The following is a 14,677-nucleotide window of genomic DNA, read 5'->3' as shown; positions in this document are numbered from 1 at the left end:
TTCTCCAATTATATGAAGCTTTCTCGTATTTTAAATATTTAATTTTGACTAATATTCATAATTAGCCAAAATCTTGGGAATTTTGTCAATTTGCCCTAGGGTATTTTCATCATTTTTAACCCCATACGGGCGTCAAAACCTTATTTGCCATTTTTCTAGAATTTTTTTGAAATATTTGGGACCACTTTTATCACTACTTAATTTTCAGCCCAGCCCGAAATTTTTCAACTTTACATTTAGGTCCTTATTTGGGTTTAACCTCAGGAATCCTTCCACAGAGGTTCTTAGCACAACCTCTAGCCTTTCATCACCTCAATTCCTTATACTAGATCCCTTTAGACTTCATCAGAGTCTCTCTAACTTACCCATCTTGTAGTTCCTAAAAATTCATACTTTGCAATTAGTCTATGAGAATCTCTTTATCCCTTCAGGAAAACTCTGAGACTTTGCTAAAAGGGATTCAGCAGCCTTCACATCTCAAGCTATTTCCTACACCTTTGAGTCCAAAATTCAGGATGTTACATTAGGGTCATGAGACATCAAGAAATAGAAATGAAAAAGTTTACCAAGCAAATTACAAAGGTTGGTTTCAAAAGAGCAAGAGAAATAATGCGACAAGTTAAAGATAACAAACTTTACCCTACTCTAGTATTTGCTTGCATGCATGATATGTTTATTATGTTTATGGAATTTTATGAACTAATGCATTGTGTATGTGATAATATTTGAAGTATGTCATAGGCCTCTATGATTTATGATTAATGAATGATACTTTCCAAACATATCATTATGTTGTGAAAATGTTAAGTTTGCAAGCATGTCATGAATGCTAAGCTAGGCTATATATGTTTGGGTGATAATTATTTGCTACTAAGGTTCTCTCAAATCTCACCTTTTCTTAACCAATCATAATAGGTTTCATGAGCAAGGAAGAAGAATGCAAGTTGAAGAATCTTGAAAGGAGAGAAGAATTGAAAAAATGTATTATATAGTTTTATGTAATGATTTTTCCTTTATATTGATGTATTTTATGAACAATGTCATTAATGTTATATAATGATAAATGTTGAGGATGACATGTAAGATTGAGTATGATAATGCAAGAAAATGTTTATTTACTGTTGGAATAGTCGCATGTATAATAAATGATAAGGGGATAAACACTCCAATAATGGGTAATGAGTTTGAGTCAAAGCAAAAATAATGCAGACGAATTATTCTGCTATTGAAATTTTATGAGTAACTAGTACACATCTTAAAATTCAAAATGAGTGGATCACGTAAAATAAATGTGTGCTAGAAGTTATGCTTGCTCAAATTTAAGGCAAAAGAGTTGTAAAGTAGTATTTTGACTACATGGATAGTACCACTTCACTTTTTTTTTTGGTATTAAATGAGTAAGTAAATGACCCAATGAGTTTTTTTTTCCCTATAGAGAATTAAAATAGATTTAAATGGAGACTTGAATCACCTCAATATAATTTTTCTATAATTAGTTATGAATTTTTAAAGTTAGACTAAAAATATGAAATCACCAAATAAATGGTAACCTGAGAATTAAAATGCAAGATTTTAATATACGAGCTTAAGTCATGATTCATCTAAACTGTAATGCTTCTGAATGCGTACTAAATAGGGATAAAATGACAAATGTTTCAATTTTTATCCTGAATATATGTGAGGCGAATACTCAAACATATAATATGGATCATTGAAAATCATATCAGGATAAGTTTAAAGTTAAAAATGATTCTTAGTATGTTTAGAATAAGGTTAAGATGTAAATTTGTCCTAAATGTTTTTACTTAAGAGTGCTGGGTATGCGAAAGTTTTTTTTTTTGGCAAGCAAACTTGTCATAAAAGTTTAAAATTGTAGCAATATTGCCTCTTGTTATTAAAAATATTAACGGTCAGCATCACTATTTTAATAGTCAACATTAGTTTTTTTGATGATAGGGGATAATATTGCCACAATTTTAAACTTTTGGGGCAAATTTGCTCCTAAAAAGGTTTTTTAGATACCCAGAGCTCCTCAATAAGAACTTTATGAGCAAATTCGCACCTTAACCTTTTAAAATATATCAGAATTGAATTCTAAAATAGGTGAAGATTCATGTGAATAGAGAACAAGACTTTTTTTTTTTTACTTGGTTGATAATTTGTATTCATGCGAGTCAAATACTTATCACTTAGATAAAAGTAATTAAAAACTTATGAACCAATTAAGCGAATTTGGAACAAAAACTTTTTAGTAGATTTCATAAATTAATTATCTTCTCCTAATCAATTTTTCTACAAAATAAATTCTTTAAATTTGTTAAAATCAAAACATTAGGTCTGGCTTCTAACACCTTTTACCATATCACTTGAATTATTTAAAGGATATTCACAATGCCCATTTATCCTAAAAATTTGATTTTTAGCTATTCATGTATTATTTGACCAAAATCCAATATCCTTCAATATCACCATCAAAATCACATCCCAGTCACCCAAGATCACTAAAAGGACGACATTGACTCCTTTATACCCAGCCATATTGGGCTTTTAGGTTGTTACGATTTCTAGCATGTGTTGATGAGTTATATTTTCTATTTAAAGTCAAGTATTGTACTTTTATTATTTAGATTAGGGTTCAAAAAAGCGTTATTAAACACACTTGCTTCCTTATACTTTGTGAGGATACTACCTGACATAAGAGGTGATCAACTCTTGTGGTGATTATAGTTAGACTTCTTGAACAATTGTTTCCTTTGGATGATGAGTTTTGTATACTCAAGGTTTTATAGAATGCGTATTCATTGGATTCCTAGTGTTTCGATCATTTTTTTTAATCTTATTACATTTATTTTATTTCTTAATTGCTTCCATAACTCATTACTCAATTTGCAATTTCTGGGTTTTCTAGGACAAGTTCCTGTTAGGTCCCTATCACCTAATATGTATACACCTGAAGACTAACTAAACTATACAATTTGCAGTTATAAAGGGAATGGGCTTTTGCCCTAATAACTTTCTATCATAACTCTAATAGAGGGTATAGTAAATTAGAGAGAAATTTAAAGGTATAGCTATTATCAAAGAAAGGGGGAAAAAGAAAGAATATATATATATATATTAAATAAGAGAGCACAATACTCATTTATAATTAAACATTAACCATTTTTACACAATTCAAAATAGAATAAATCTTATAAATATCAACTTATGGAGGAAATCGTATTTCACATTGAAAACAATACAGTAAGAATAAAATAAAAAATCTGCATGTTCACAAAAGACATACATGTACTCGCGATATGCACCAAATCTAAATGATAGCACGTCATTTACATTAACAGACCAAAATCGTCGCCACTTTACAAATGAAACTATCTTGGTGACATTGTGGAATTGCTACAAGTAGCATGAGAAGAAGGGTGGCTAGTCAAGGTGAATGAGCCGTAGTGATTATGCTCTCTCTTCATAGCTCTATACACTTGCTCTAAGCCCTCATCAATCAACTCTGCTATTGTTTGTGGCATTGGTGGTGTGTTGATACTGATAGACCCTTCTAGCATCCTTACCACTACTCCCATTGTTGGTCTCATGAAAACCTCATCTTGGATGCACCAAAACGCAACCCTCAATGCTCTTACTAGCTCTTCTACATTAACCACCCATTTAGTCTCCTATCTGCTACTTTTATTGCCGTCCCATTTGTCAGCTCCTTCAATAGCCAAACATTTCATCATCAATGTTCATAAAATGCTTCTAATGTCTGATGTTATCAAATAATCAAAATTGAGCATACAACTACTCACAATGGCTTGTAGAGCTTAATATCAAGACAATTTTAATCAAAATTGAATTAAGTTACTCTTGTTAAAGTATTATTGCTAAAATGTGATCAAAAACTTTATTTTACATTGTAAAAAGGCAAGAAAGTAAGCAAGTAAGACTAAGGTATGAGATATACCTTATAAGCCCATCCAGGATAAAAAGAAGTTCTCTATATCAAAGGATGTCAAGATTCCTTCGGCCGCCAATGATCTCTAATAGAAGCATTCCATAGCTATAAATATCAGCTTTTACAGTTATTGGATGATTACTCACCCATTCTGGTGCTAAATAACCTCTAGTCCCTCTCACCATTGTTACCACCTGAGAGTGCTTCCTCTCCATCAATTTTGCCAATCCAAAATCAGACACTGTCGGATGAAAATTCTCATCTAGCAGAATATTTTTTGGTTTTATGTCACAATGTATTATTCGATTCCTGCACTGCTCATGAAAGTATGCAATCCCTTGAGAAGTAGCAATAACTATATCTAATCGAGTTTTGCAATCCAACAGCTTATCTCGTCTTTGATATGGAGGGAAGATCCATTTGTCCAAAGACCCATTTTTCATAAACTCATAGTCTAGAAGCCTATAAGTAAAGCCAAGGTTATAGTAATAGTAGTAGTACTAAATAATAAGGGTTAAGGTGTAAAATTTGTCATGAAAGTTTTCACTAAGCACTACTGTGTTGGAATGGATGAACACCCAAGAGGGGGGTGAATTGGGTGTTGATTAAAATTAAAAATCTTTTCGCAATGTAATGAAATTCATAAGAAATTCTGAGTATAAAAAACAATGAATCGAGATAAGCATAATCACAGTAGTAAAATGGTTTAGCTGGAAATATAAAGAGGTAAGGGAAGAGAAGATGCAAATAGTGATTTATCCTGGTTCGGTCCTCACTAACCTACGTCTAGTCCCCAGGCTCCCCTTGAGATTTTCAATCGACTATCTCCCTCAAGTTTAACATGGGTACTTGAGAACCACTACAATCACAAGTTTGATCCGGGCACTTATGACGCCACTTACAATTCTTAAACTAACCAGTCTATTCAGCAGCAACCTCACACCGAGGTAAATACTCCCCCTTACTCACGGTAAGGATACAATCTAATAATGATAATGAAGATTGAATATTTCTTCTCTCAAAGAAGTGATAGACGACTCTTAAGCATGTTTGGGAAACTCTCCTCTCTATCTTACGAATACATAAGTTTTAATCTATGAAGTACAGAGACAGAGTTTTCTTTCGGAGCTCTAAATGAGAATATATTGATTCGGCATTTTAGCATTTGATGTTGTAAGCTCGGACTCTTCTTCTTTTTCTTGTTCTGAATGCTCTTCTATTTATAGATGATATTGGGTACTTGACTGTTGAGCATTTTCTTCCCGTTTGGCTTGAAGAATATGACCGTTGAAATTAGCCGTTGGAAGCTTCTGATGAACGTCGATTCTTCACATCATAAATTCGTTGTGGCTCTTTACCTAAAATAATCTTCCTCAGATCAAGTGATAAGTATCTGATAATCTTAGAAACAATAAGTTGGAAAACATGGAATCAGTCATCAGATATTCAGATATTCAGAAAGTAAGATGAACTTACTTGATTGATGTCTTGATCGATAAAGCTTTGATCGATTATATTATCGATTAATTACATGAAGAAAAGATATAGCAGATAGATGCAATTATCGAATAGATTATGGATCATATGATGATCAAAGAAATGATCGATAAATGATGAAACATGAACACAGTGAACTCCGAATGAAATATGCAAGGTTAATCCCTTTCAAGTTTCGTTTGCCTTCGTGTCTTTTCGATAAAGAGTTATATGTTAAAAAAGGCTGAGAAAAGCTTGAAAGAAAATAGATCATTGATTTTAAGAATCATCATTGTCGACTGATGTTTAAACAGAGAACGTTCCATGATCGAACAAGTGATCGAACACTTGTTGATCGAACAGATTATCGATAATCCAAGTGTTACAGAAATGAAACTTCAGTCATTGATGATCGAACAAATTATCGATAAGTGGATGATGGATAAGGTTATCGATAAACAATGAGTAAGAATATATTCAGCGAAAAACATAGACTATATGGATTAATCGAACAGGTGATCGATCAATGAATATTCGATCAAGTGATCGATAAAATGAAAAACAGAGATTTAATCCTGTAAGGTAAAGAAACTGATTATCGATCACGTTATGTGAAAACAGGAGTTTCAGGAAATCGGATGATCGATCATTTTATCGATAAATCAATGATCGATTAGGTGATCGAAAAAATGATTCAACATAAGTTAATGCAGTGAAAATAATAATCGATCATTTGATCGATAAATGTTTGATCGATCAATTGATCGATAAAAGATTTTGAACGAATGGTTTTGACAGAGCACTATATTGAGTAAGAAGACATGTAATATTCGAACAAGTTATCGATAAAGGTCTGATCGATTAAGTGATCGATTATTTCCTGCAACATCTTATATTAAGCAACTATACTAATGATCGATTAGTTGATCGATCAATCTAGCAAGTTATTGAGCAGACTAAATTATCTATCACGTGATCGATAAAACTTGACAGTTATCGATCAAGTGATCGATAAACATATTCATCTATAACGTTATCCAAAAATCATTTATCCAACATGTTACTGATAAAACCTTAATAATATGTATGAAGATAAAGGAGAAGAATTGAGGAGATAGTACTAGTAACTCGATGAGTATGTAGTCGCTTGATCAGGCTCGAGTAACATATGATAATGGCTTTTTATTTCTTCATCTCTTCTAGAGCTTTTACTCAATAACATGTTTGAGTAGCATGTTGCTTGAGAACTTAATCGTTCAGTGTAGAACTTCTGGTCTTTGCCTCAATAAATTCGAAGTCTGATTCCAGCAAAACGAAGGTCAACTTTGGGTGATCATAAATCTTCCAATTCAACTCCAAATTTTGCAAATGACCTATCCCCAGAAAGCTCTTTGAGTCTACTTTCTAATGCAACAAGAATCACCCCAAAATTCGTTGTGGTTGCAAAGTTATCTTCATCACAATGACTAAACATCGGAATAAAGGCGTTAATCCTTACTGCAATCTTTCGAACAACATATCTCTCTCATATGAAAATCTTTGAAGGTGAATTTGGTGTCCATGAACCGTTTTCTGAGTCTAGTTTCATAGAAATTAAGTTTCACCTCAAACGGATTTGTGATTTGAGAGATATTGAAGAAATACCGAACCTATGTCAGAGCTGAACGAAGAACAGAGCATAACAGAGGATGTATTTTATCGATAACTTGATCGATAAATGGATGATCGATCAAGTGATCGATAATTGCCCATGAAAATCACCTCTGAAGCTTATTTTCCATGTTTATATGAAGGGTGACTCAATATATGATGGTATAACTTCCCGGTTGTATATTTTAGCTTCCGACTGAGCCATTCAAACTTCTGATTAAGTATAGCAACATTTAACATCAAATCTATGAACTTGAATCTTGATATTTTCATTTGATCTTGCAAGTTCTTCTTTTCTCAATCTCTCTTCTTCTTCTTCCTCTTGATCATTTTCCATAACTTAAAGTGCAACATAATAACTCCTTTCTTTTCTTGAGGAAACTACACAAGATAGTAAGTATCATAGTTAGTCAAAATATGAGATAAATAATTTATGTAAAATTTTTGCTCTATTATTTGACATCATCAAAACTAATCATATCTAACATGCTGGATACCCAAAAGTTTTTTTGGATACAAATTTGTCATGAAAGTTTAAAATCATAGCAATTTTGCCCTTTACTGTTAAACCATTAACATTGATCATTAAAATAGTAACATGACTGTGTTAATTTTCAATGATAGGAAGCAAAATTACTATAATTTTAAACTTTTAGGGTAAATTTACATCCAAAAAACTTTGAGTGCCCCATGATCCTCAGTGAAAACTTCTGGAACAAATTTGCATCATAATCCTAATAATAATAATAATTTAATACCATCTAAAAATATCTCCTAGACGGCTAACAAAACTAAATTCTATTTACAATATAAAAGATGCCATGCATACCAATGTGACCCCTCCAAGCAATAGCCGTATAAGCGAACCAAGTTCATGTGATGCATTGAGCCAATCGTGTTTACTTCAGTGATAAATTCCTTCTCTTCGTGAGGCAAAACCCTATCAAGTTTCTTTATTGCCACTATTGTCCCATCTCCAAGACTTCCTTTGTATACATTTCCAAATCCTCCAACAAAATATACAGAATTAGACTCACTAATCAAGCTTTTAATATTCACTCTGCCATATTAAATTTAAAATCAATGTTTACACCCACATGTTCCTAACAAGTGCGAGAAGTTATAGGTCCTAATTTGCAAATCATGGTAGGAGAAGTTCATGAGAGCATCTGATAGGATCAATGAACTTTCCATCTCTCTTTTTAGTGTTCTTTTTCGGTGAACACTATAGTACAACAGTAAACATAGAAGGGCAATAAGAAGCACCATGTTAAGAAAAATTGGAAGGACCAAAATTTAGTCTTTAACCTCACTATCAGAATTATTGCTAGACCCTCCTCTTTTACCTTCTGGGGTGATTGCGCCATTTAACCCGACCTTCACAAATAGGGTCGCACTGGTATCCTCAAACCCTCCAAAATCCAAGCTCCTTAATACCCAATAGTACGGTGTTTCTTCAGTCGGCCCATAAAGAGAAGCAACACAATCACGGTCTGATAAACAAGCATCCCCACATTTTGACACAATAACAACATCACTATAGTTTGCTATCACAGAAGTCTCAGAAAAATAATAATTCGTCTATTGCACTATAGAAATCTGAAACTTTGATGTTTAGGTTGGGTTCTTATTTTCGTGTTGGGAATTGCATTTTCTGACTGGTGAAGAATTCTCATGGCAAAGGCCATCTCTTCCAACTTGAGATGTCCCAGGCAAGCAAGTACAAGATGCATTTGTCTTGCTTCCATCTAATTTACAAACTCCATTACGACAAATTCCAGCAATATCACAGGGGTTTGATACTGCAGCCCACTCTGACACCCAGTATCTTGACCTATTCACATCATCGTCCCAATGATACAAAACACACATTTCCATTCTTTTCCAGTGTTAATCTTCTCAAAGTGCTTAATGGTGTTGTTTGGTGAGATGAATAAGATAAGCCCAAGTCATCATTGCCTTTTTATACACATAAACAGCCCCATTTGAAGAATCTCCATACACAATCCTGAAGCTTCCTGCTTGATCTAAAATTGCTGTGACATTGCGGGTGACATTGGATATATCTGGGCCTTGCCAATATGAATAATTGGTGTAAGGTTTTGAATCTGGGAGAATGTAGGTGAGGCCAAGGCTTAATTAAGTGGTTTGTTGAAGCATTTTGAGAGCGTAGAAGCTACCATCAGAAGCAGATTTTGAGGATGTTAGCTCCGAGGAGGCAGTTAAGGGTTGGTTTGGCAGAAGGGTATCAGATGGCTGTGAGAAGCTCTACCACACAGGAAGACTTGCATGGGAGGATGCATAGAGGACGAAGTTGCTAGATTCTTCCATGGATGCTGAATGCACACCCATGTTGGAGGTGTTTGAGGCCTAGAGGATGAAATGTCAGTTTGAGAGAACGAGGTTTCCAGTGATGTCGAGCTCCAAGATAGCATTTCCAAATGTCGGAGAGTCTCTATTTGGGATTTGAGAAAGAAAGTGAAAATTTGTTGGAAACTGGGGAAAGAGACACAAAAAGACATCATAACCTCCCAGAGCTACTGTGAGGAGCGAAGACTAGATGGATATATGATTTATGACTACTTTTTAAGTCAAAACCACATTGACCATCTAATCTCTTTTTTAACCATTTTCTTGTTAAGTAATCAAGTATTTTTTTCAGCAGCGTGTCGTAAATTATATTTTACGTTTTAATAAATTAAAATAATTTCTCATAGCGATATTATTTTAAAGTAATTTTTGGTGTATTTTTATTCCAAAAGTATTTTTCACAATAACAATAAGTGCATCAACTTAAAATATTGAATGCCATTAAAGGTGTTATTAAGAAAATATTTTAAGATATTAGATACTCTTATGGTCTTTAATATAAGACCTATTTAACTAATTTGATTAGATTAAAGAAGTTAGGTAAGTTAGTTAATCATAAGAAATATGACATATTTTTCCTAAAACATCATAATCATTTTTCTTAATATTCTCCTCCCTCATTTACTTGATTATGGTTGAGAAAGTATCCATAGAGATAATTCAAAAAAAAAGATAAATATGAGAAATAAGTCTTATATTTAGGATTAAAATTAACTTGACAATTAGGTCCTATATTAAGAACCGGAGGAGCATATTAAAAATCAATTATAGAGTACCAAGTGCTAAAAAATATTTCAAGGCACCTTTGTGGAATGGTGGATTCTACAACTTCGCAATCAACAATATAAATTTTATCTTTTTTGATAATCAATAGTATAAATTTTATCATTGCAGTGATATCACTATTTTTTCTGGAAAAATCATATGCTGAATAACTAAATTTTAATGATAAATTTTTTTTTGGTGAGAAAACAGTCAATTTAGTTAATAACAAAAAATTTGGTGATAGATATACAATGTCCAAAAAAAATTTACTAGTACGTCAGTAACCATGCAGTAGATATTTAATTTGTGCATGGTGACAAAATTTGCTGTTTTCCTATGTAACTTGATATCCCTGACTTTCTCGATTACTTTTCCTGAATATTGTATTGTTATACCTCAAACTCGGATGGTCTGGCGAGCATGATCTGATAAAATAAAAGGTAACATTATGCTTTAAATATACATTCGTTAATTCTTAATCAATTTGTATAGGTTAAGCAAATTGATTAAGTAAGTTATTTAATTTATAAAAATTCTGTAACTTACCTAAAATATTGGGCTTGAACAAATATTTATATGAGTGAGTATGTATACAAATTATACAGGGATAGTTAGTAAAAAAAATAAAATATTACTAATGAATATGAGAGAGATATATAGTGGGACAAGATTACATTTAATCATGATCAAAACAACCATAAACCAATTTTCACAATTAGCACTAGAGTGCCAACAAATATCATTAACTTTGAAATATAATAACAATGTACAAATATTGTGATATGTGTGTGTGTATTTCAATTTTGGTAGAAGGAAAAGAGGATCACTTTGCTTCCAATAAATTAAACGTCCGCTTCCAATAAATTAAAGGTGCACGAATGTATTCCTGGACCCTTCGACACCATATCCATGAGCCGAAAGGATGCATAATGATTATAATCCATCTATAGTTGAGTCTGTTAGCAAAAGAGGGTTTTTTTTTTTTTTTAAGGCTTGTTATGGGCTTGTTTGATTCTATTTTAGCTTTTATGTTTCTAGAATAATTTTATAAAGTTGTTTTTTTTTAAAAACGTTTTGGAAAAAAAAAGAAAAAAATTCTGTTTGGATGATTCTACTACAAAAAATCATATTTGAGAAGACTGAAATTGGAGAATGAACTTCAAAGTTTGAATTTGAAAGGTGAGGACTCAAACAGTCTAAGCGATTAAATAAAGATATGCTTGCTTTAGAAATAAGGAATCAAACATAATACGTATTTCTTAAGCGAAAATGACTTGTCTCTAATATTATATTATTTGGTTAGACTATACATTATTTTGTCCGCTGATTCGAAGTTATTCGAAAATTCACATCTGAAGGATTTCGGGTATACCTGGAGTCTGCAATGTAATCAGGTTGCCACGCGGAGGTCCGATCACGGTGACGGAGTCGGATCTGTGTTTTCACAGCAAATGCACCACGAGAGGGAGAGAGAGACGAAGGGAGGAAGTGTTTATCTGAATGAATAAAAAAAATGAACCCCCGGTCCGTTGCATGGAGAGGAAAGAAAAACTGAAGTTATACATGGCGGCAGTTTTTTTTCCTTTTGTAACTACCTCCACTTATCCATTCCTCGTAACCGTGTAGTTCCAAAAAACAAGACGGGGAATATTACAACTAATGACCCACATTCTTGTTATTTTCACCAGGACCCCAAATTGTAATTGGGCTTGGGTCCAATCCACCAAGGGTGGACTGGCCCATTTTCCTACATCTCCCACTCACACTTGGTGGATTAGATGTCGCGGGCCTAGTCTCTTCACCTTCCCTCAATTTCATACTTAGTGCTTTGCCGTGACCGCGTGGGCATGACGTCTTCCCTTAGGTCCATGTACTAGAAATCCCTTTTGAAGGATCAACACAAGTCACCCTCTCCTTTGTGTAGCTTGAATTTTAAAATTATGCCTCAGATGTCCCAGATTTACTTATATACACTTTTTCACGGTAAATCTAATCCCTCTCGAGTCAATGGTTGACTCAGATTACCTTTCTCGTATGTCTAGTATCCACACTTACGACCACAAAATGTCATAAGGGACATGTCACAGACACTAGCATAGGTGTGTATATCATAGTTAATCTTCCTTTCGCCCAAGTATCACTTTGAAATGAATCAGCCGCTTTCTCAGCATACTACCTTAGATCGCATCAATCATGACCATAGGACATATGCCAAAGTAGCAGTCACTGAAACATATCTTCATGATATTGTCAAAGTCAAAGGACACCAATAGGAGGATAATTCCTCCCTGGGACTCACACAGCAATGAAACAGGGATCTTTCACTTGCTTCCCTTTTGCGGTTCTCTCAGCACATGTGGTATGAAACACATGCTACGGTGTTACTCTTTTACTATAAGAGCGTATGTCGATTTAGATTTATTATCAACACCGTACAGACTTGGGTCCAGACACCCTCAGTATCTAAACCCAAATTCTTCAACTCTGCTCATTGTTATGACGTCGACGTTGAAGAGTTTGTTGTCTGGCTACAGGTATTATGGAAGTGGGATTCCAAACTTCGATCCAGCTTTATCAACGTGGATCTCATCTTGACTTGCTACACTTTAGTCAAGGCGACATAAAGTTTGTGTTTCTTCTCTACCATATCAGCATTCATTGCTGCTTTACTGGTGAACACAAATGTCTCATCTTTGTTCACTCCACCTGAGTGTCAAAGGCGGTTGCCCGTGTGAGAGAGCTAACCTTTTTAACCTGTACGACATACTAGACATTGTATACTTTCAGACAGACACATAAAGTGATAACGAAATATAATTTCATTAATGAAGTATTTATATTACACTTTACGTATGCCAAGAGCTTGTACATGTTCTTTAAAAACTTTTTCGCCTATTGGCTTTGTCAGAGGATCTGCTACCATACATTTGGTTGAAATGTATTGTACAGTAACAATCTTTTGTGCTATGTAATCTCTAACAAAATTATACTTGATGTCAATGTGCTTGGTTTTGCTGTGATACTTAGGATCTTTAGTATAGGCTATGGCTGCAGTATTATCACAGTATACCATCACCGGATTGGTACTCTCATTTCCAAATCCAAGGTGTTCTATAAATCTCTTCAGCCATAAAGCCTCTTGCACTGCTGCAGTGCAAGCCACAAACTCAGCTTCCATCGAATGCAATGCAATGCACGTTTGCTTCTTGCTACTCCAACATATGGCGCCATTGTTGAGTAAGAAGGTATAACCTGAAGTTGACCTTCGTTCTTCTTCATCTCCGCCTACATCAGCATCGGAGTACCCAACAAGACGCAGGTCATCTCCTTCGTAGCACAGTGCATAATTGGAAGTGCCCTTTAAGTATCTCAAGATCCTCTTCACTGCTTTCCAATGCTTTTCACCGGGGTTAGACTGGAATCTGCTCACCAGTCCCACTACAGAACAGATGTCTGGTCTTGTACACATCATTGCGTACATCAGACTACCAACAGCACTGGCATATGGAACTCTTTCCATTTTCTTTTTATCAGATTCAGTTTTGGGACACATGTCAGAACTCAAAGCCACTCCAGTGGCAACGGGTGTACTCATGGGATTGCAGTCTTTCATGTTAAATCGCTCAAGAATCTTGTTGATATAATTCTCTTGTGAAAGAGAGAGGATTCGTTTTGAACGATTTCTTTGGATCTTAACTCCAAGTATATACTCTGCTTCACCCATGTCTTTCATTTCAAAATTCGACGAAAGCCATTCTTTAATAGCCACCACCGAATCTAGACTATTTCCGGCTAATAGTATATCGTCTACATATAAAGATAATATGACAAAATTACCCTCAAACCGCTTAATGTAGACGCAGTGGTCTTCCTCTATCATTTGGAAGTCATACGAGGTTATTGCTTTGTGAAACCTCAAATACCACTGTCTGGATGATTGTTTCAATCCATAAATGGATCTTTTGAGTTTACAAACTTTATTTTCTTTTCCTTTTTCAATGAAACCTAATGGTTGTTCCATATAGATTTCTTCATCCAGATCACCATTCAGAAATGCGGTTTTTACATCCATTTGATGTAATTCTAAATCTAAACTGTTTACTATTGCCAGAATAAGTCTAATAGAATTGAAACGCACAACAGGTGAGAATGTATCTTCATAATCTATTCCTTCCTGTTGTGTGTACCCCTTTGCCACTAATCGAGCCTTGTATTTGTCAATTGATCCATCCACTTTTCTTTTAATTTTGAGAACCCACTTGTTCCCAATGGCTTTACGCCCTTTTGGAAGATCAACTAACACCCAAACTTGGTTCTTTTTCATTGAGTCCATTTCTTCTTCCATAGCTTTCATCCATTCATCTTTTGCAGGACCTGACAAGGCTTCTCGTACAGAACGGGGCTCATCATCCCCTTCTGGAGTAACTAAGAGAGATTCGCTTTCTATTTGAAAGCGTCTTTTGGGAA

General features: G+C 34.2%; 1 pseudogene; it reads right to left on the bottom strand.

The window, feature by feature from the left end:
- Positions 1–3,371: 3,371 nt before the first annotated feature.
- Positions 3,372–9,571, bottom strand: LOC114749735 (G-type lectin S-receptor-like serine/threonine-protein kinase At5g24080; annotated as a pseudogene).
- Positions 9,572–14,677: the final 5,106 nt, after the last annotated feature.

The sequence above is a fragment of the Neltuma alba genome, unplaced genomic scaffold (assembly GCF_004799145.2).
Source record: "Neltuma alba isolate B1F8T4 unplaced genomic scaffold, ASM479914v2 tig00000995_pilon, whole genome shotgun sequence".
NCBI lineage: Eukaryota > Viridiplantae > Streptophyta > Magnoliopsida > Fabales > Fabaceae > Neltuma > Neltuma alba.
The sequence above is the reverse complement of the archived record's forward strand: the minus strand, read 5'-3'. Positions and strand labels throughout refer to the sequence as shown.